General features: G+C 45.0%; 1 long non-coding RNA gene across 1 annotated transcript in view; it reads left to right on the top strand.

Annotated features, from left to right (window-relative positions):
* The window catches only part of LOC147684336 (uncharacterized), an 80437-nt gene extending 76074 nt beyond the window's left edge, over positions 1–4363 (top strand). Inside the window, exon 4 of the long non-coding RNA XR_015300735.1 lies at positions 3938–4363. This is a non-coding gene — a long non-coding RNA (uncharacterized LOC147684336). The remainder of the gene's footprint in view (positions 1–3937) is intronic.
* The last annotated feature ends 1637 nt before the right edge of the window (positions 4364–6000 follow it).

Consider the following 6000-nt stretch of genomic DNA (forward strand, 5'->3'; position numbering starts at 1 on the left):
TTTCTATACACGATTTGAGAAATGTTTTGGTATTAATAGCGGTCTGAAAGCAAGTAGCGAGTCATATCCACACCTTTTTGTTACGAAATTAGTCGAGAATTCCTTACCCCAGGTCAAGAACAGAGTACTGAAAGTAGAAAGTACTTGGCAAGCTAATACTCCTTCACAAATGTTACAAATGTTACAGTATCACCAGAATAGACTTAGAGAAGAACAAGAACATGAACAGAGGCGTATGAAAGATACGAAAATGAAAATGTTAGTTGCCCAGTCGGTTCCTGCCGACGGTCAGAAAAAGGGTGCGAACCAATCCAGTAATACGTCAGTTCCTGTAAAGGGTGTATGTAATTATTGCAAACAGCCAGGTCATTATATAAACGATTGTGCCGTACTGAAACATAATATTGCCACGGGCAAGACTAAAGAGAGACCACGTCCTCCTAGACAAGATCAGACCTCACAACAAGTACCGCAGAATATACAGCAGAGCGCACCCATGCCAGCTCCTTCACAGACAGTAGCGATACCTCAGCAACAGCCCATTACCGCAACACAAACCACGACACAGCAAATGTATCAGTATGCACAGAACGATTACCCTGATTACCAGCGATACACATGAAACAGCCTAGAGAGTGAATTCCGCTTGCCCCTTATTGAAGTTCCTGTAGATCAGAATGGTCCTTACGTACATAGTCAAGTTTTAGGGAAAGACAGAAAGTTTCTCATTGACACAGGGGCAAGCAGAACCACGATAAGTCACAATGAAGTACCAGGGGCACCCCTCTCAGGCTCACAGAACGTGTCCCTCGGATTTTCAGGAAAACCCATTATTAATGAAGTTTCACAACCCCTCCCTCTTGCAGTAGGTCCTCTGACACGGACTACAGACTTATTACTCACAAAGTCATGTCCCGAAAATCTATTAGGCATAAAAACACTGAAGGCTCTAGGAGCCATTATTTGCTGTTCTCCCGAGGGAGTACGGTTATTTTTGCGAGATTTCAAAGGCCATTATGTATTGAGAGATATGGATCCCCGGCTACAGAACGTCCCTGCACACTTGTGGGCACAAGGCCCCACTGATGTAGGTTGCATGCACATTACCCCATATCGAGTTACACTCAAGGCAGGAGTGGTATTACCACGAATCCGACAATACAAGTTACCCCCAGATGCTGTAGTGGCTTTACTGAGAATAATTGACGAGCTCATTGCACAAGGAGTGGTTGTGGAAACCGACTCCAATGTGTGTAATTCTCCTATCATTCCTGTTCTTAAACGTACTGACCCAAATGCTCCACCTGTTTATCGATTAATTATTGATCTGCGCGAATTGAATAAATGTATCGTACCGCAGTACCCTGTGGTCCCAGATATCTCTTCATTGCTGACTGCTATTGATTCAGAAGCGACGTTCTTTACTGTAATCGACCTCAAGAACGCCTTCTTCAGTGTCCCTATTGATCCAGAGAGCCAATATTTGTTCGGATTCAGTTTAAATGGACGATCTTTCAAATTTGCCCGTGCACCTCAAGGATTCACAGAAAGCCCCAGCATCTATAGTCAAGCATTGAAAAAGCAACTTGATTGTATCCACATGCCAGTTCACACTGCCCTGCTTCAATATGTCGATGATCTGCTGATCACCGCTCGAAGCGAACCCGAATGTGAAAATGCTTCACTGACTGTTTTGAACTTTCTGGCTGACAAGGGACACAAGGTGTCCCCTTCGAAGCTACAATTCTGTGTTCAGCAAGTTGTGTACCTGGGTCACTTGCTGTCCAAAGTGGGGAGACAGCTCACACCTGATCGCATTCAGTTAATTGCAAACATGTCACCACCCAGAACACAAAAGGAGGTACGGGCCTTTATAGGCCTCACCTCATACTGTAGACAATGGATTCCCCAATATGCATTTCTAGCTAAACCACTCATTCAGTTAACGACACAGGAGGCAGCGACTTCGACTGTCCTCCCTTGGACTCAGGAACATACACAAGCTTTTGAGGACTTAAAGAAAGCCTTATGTCAAGCACCTGTCTTAGCAACACCATGTTACAGTAAGCCTTTTACACTTTTTGTCACAGAACGTGAGGGTACTGCCTTGTCAGTCCTCACTCAGGAACAAGCAGGTTCACACAAGCCTTGTGCTTATTTCTCTAGTACATTAGACCCAGTAGCACAGGCCCTTCCGGCATGTTTGAAATCAGTTGCAGCAACAGCTTTAGCAATCAGACAGAGTGATGCTATTGTGTTAGGACATCCATTGACAGTACAGGTTCCACATTCTGTAGAAGTCCTTTTAAATCGAACTCAGACCCAACACCTGACCATAGCAAGATTGACAGGTTACGAATTGACATTGTTTCAGCCACACATCGAAATCAGACGCTGCAGCACATTAAATCCTGCCACGCTATTGCCAATAAATGGAGTAGATCCATTGGCACATGATTGTATTGAAGTTATTACTATCACAACAAAACCCAGACAAGACTTGACAGATGTTCCGTTACCAGATCCAGACCTGACACTTTATGTGGATGGTTCATGTATGAGAACAAAGACAGGTGAATTAGTGGCAGCCTATGCTGTCACGACAGACACTGAAGTTATTGAAACCAATTGTATTGACACTCTGTCAGCCCAAGCCGCAGAGCTTATTGCTCTGACACAAGCATGTATTCAAGCCCGAAATAAGAAAGTCAACATATATACTGATTCACGTTATGCATTCGGAGTCGTTCACGACTTTGGAGTCCTCTGGCGAGAGAGAGGTTACTTAACTTCTCATGGGGCCAACATCCAGCACGGTCCCCTCATTCAAGCTCTGTTAGATGCAATACATCTACCTACTGCAATCTCTATCATGAAATGTAAGGCACATACAAAGGTTACTGATGTCATTTCCCAGGGTAACGACCTGGCAGACCGAACAGCAAAGCAAACTGCTCAGAATCGAACTCATGTAACTGACCAGACACAAATAGTGGTACCACCACACTGCATGTCAGTTAGGGATCCCGCACATGATGTAATTGACATACAATCACATGCAACACCAGATGAAATTAAGGAATGGACTAAACTAGGAGGGGTCCAAACAGACCAGGGATGGATGACGAAGGGAAAATCTACATGGTTTCTCCCCGATTCTATGGTACAAGTCATCATTAACACAATACATAGTCCCGCACACCTCGGAGAGAAGGCAATGCTAGACAGTATTCAACACATATGGTCCAATAAAAACTTACGGGCAGCAGCCAAACAGAAAGTGCGTACTTGCATGATTTGTGGTCAGTTCAATCCAGGTAAAAGCATCCCCGTAGAACAAGGTGGATTCCAGCCTCCCGACCACCCTTTTGAAATACTCCAGATGGATTATATCCAGATGGAACGCTGTCGAGGATTCAAGTATGTCCTCGTAGTCGTGTGTGCTCTTTCCCGATGGATAGAAGCATACCCAGTCCCCGATTACACTGCTCCGACCACTGCCAAGCAGCTGGTTCGTGAATACTTCCCGCGGTATGGTTTGCCCCGTATCGTGTACTCAGATAATGGTCAGCCATTCTCATCCGAACTTGTGAAACATATTACACTTCTGTTAGGTTATCAGTGGAAGTTCCATTGTGTTCGGCATCCCGAGGCAGCAGGTCTCGTGGAGCGTCATAATCAGACATTAAAGATCCGACTTTCCAAGATCTGTAGAGAGAAGGGTGTGGACTGGATAGTTGCCTTGCCGGTCGCCCTCTTCTATATGAGGATGGTGGTCCATTCCCGTTCTGGGCTATCCCCGTATGAAGTGGTCTTTGGTAGGCCACCGAATATGTGGGGGACGCCTATTCCACGTAAAATAACTGATGTTGATTGTCTTATGCTGACAGATTACCTTGCCTCCTTGATGTCTGCACTACAATCTTGTCGTTCACAGGTAGCTGCAGCCTTTCCCGACAACACAGAGACGAAGCCCCATGAGGTGGTTCCTGGTGATTACGTGTACGTCAGGAATTTTGATCGGAGAAGTCCATTGGAGCCCCGCTGGCAATCCCCGAAGTTGGTCCTGCTTACGACGAGAACAGCGGTTAAACTAGAGGGCAGGAAGGGATGGCTGCATTCCAGCCACATCAAAAAATTTCACGGACTTCCTTCGGACTTGGTTTCTAAGCCCTGCCCTCCTACACAAACTGACTCAGACTCAAAACTCCCTTTGGTTGAGAAAACTGCTTCAGAAAATTACAGACAAAAGTTACGATCTAGCAAGTCAGACAGTTTAATTGTTTAAGTCCTCCCCTAGGTGAATCGGTTAAATTAGTTTCTGACATGTATCCCCTAGATCGAGATAGAGAGAGAGATAGACAAAGACAACATAAAAAGAATGCATATTGCAAATCACTGCGTAGTCGCTGTATAGTGACACTACTTGTTATGTTTTTTCTATGTTTGCTGGTTATTACTGCTAGTATTTTGTTACACATATACTACCCTATATTCAAGCATGCTCAATCTGCTTATAATGCTACTGCTGAACATTCTTTTAGTGAATTACCCCCACACGAGTTATCCTATAGGCTTGCGCTGCGCAACAACACTTTCATTAGTATGTTACATCACTCCCATCAGGTTACCAATGCTACAAACTGTTGGATATGTGGTCGACTCCCTCCCTACCAAGAAAACAAGGGAGTTCTTCCCCTTTTTCCGTACCCGTTCACTCACAATGGCACGTGTGGTGCATGGTTTAAAATGCTCAATGCCCTAGTTTCTGATGCTGCTATTTACGAGGGCAACTGGGTTTGGGGAAACCTGAACTCAGCCTTGCTCAAAGTATGTTACCCTGACAAGGAGGGACTCCCCGTTGGTACTGGAACTGATCTAGAAAATGAAGTATATGGATTAGATAATTACACAGTTACATTCATGATCTTATCTGTCGAATCCGAAGCTGCTCCTGTTCTACCCGCTATGGCAGTTCTGCCAGTTAAGGGTGAACTATGTGTTCGCAAGAATGGTTCCATACACTTAGGACATAGTAAATGTACTACTGTGGTCGATTTCAGTGATCATGGTAGATCCACGTTTAGGGCTTTACGTCATTCCTATTTTGTTTGCGGTCATACTGCATATGTCCGTTTGCCTCTAGATTGGGATGGTACCTGTTACATTGCATTCCTTCTGCCACCTGTTTTCCTAGCCCCTCCTGACTATCACAGAAACACTAACCTGATTAAGCATCGATATCAACGAGATCTCCCACTTGTCGATTATACTGAAACCACATGGGAACAATATACAGATTTCAATAAAGGTTTCTTCCCCTACCTAGGCACTGTTTCCAATAGTAAGCTAATTCGTAGATTAACCAGAACCCTCGAAGCAGTGGTGCTTGAGACCACTTCAGCCCTAGGTAACTTAACGGAGGAGCAGTCCGCTATGCGGGTTGTTGTTCTTCAAAATCGTCTTGTTATTGACGTCATCTTGGCAGATAGGGGTGGAGCTTGTAAGGTCATCGGGTCAAGCTGCTGTGTTTTCATCCCTAATAACGCGCCAACCGTGTACAAAGCTATTACACGTCTCCATAAGATTGCGAGTTTAATTCATCAGACTCCAGGCACCTGGACTTGGTCCGGTTGGTTCTGGACAACGTTGTCAGCCTGGGGGTGGAAGATCCTATCCCTCCTAGGTATTGGTTTTCTCGTAGTATTCAGTTGTTGCCTGTGTCTCCAATGTGGACCGGCGATTTGCGGCCTGTGTGCCACTTCATGTGTTCCACGTCCAAGTTCCCATTCAAAACGCGAAAAGCAAGAAGAGCAATTGATGTTAAGTGAACAAATCGATCAATTAATGAGAATCGATGTATCATGAAGGGTCCGTGGGGAACAAGGAGGGAATGAGGAAATATAATTTTTGATCGAGTGGTGTTCCCCAGCGAGTACCCCACCGTCTCCATGTGCTAGCTTGCAGTGCATGTAATTTCCCTCCTGTGTCTGCTACGAA

Source organism: Lissotriton vulgaris, chromosome 10 (assembly GCF_964263255.1).
Source record: "Lissotriton vulgaris chromosome 10, aLisVul1.2, whole genome shotgun sequence".
Classification (NCBI taxonomy): domain Eukaryota; kingdom Metazoa; phylum Chordata; class Amphibia; order Caudata; family Salamandridae; genus Lissotriton; species Lissotriton vulgaris.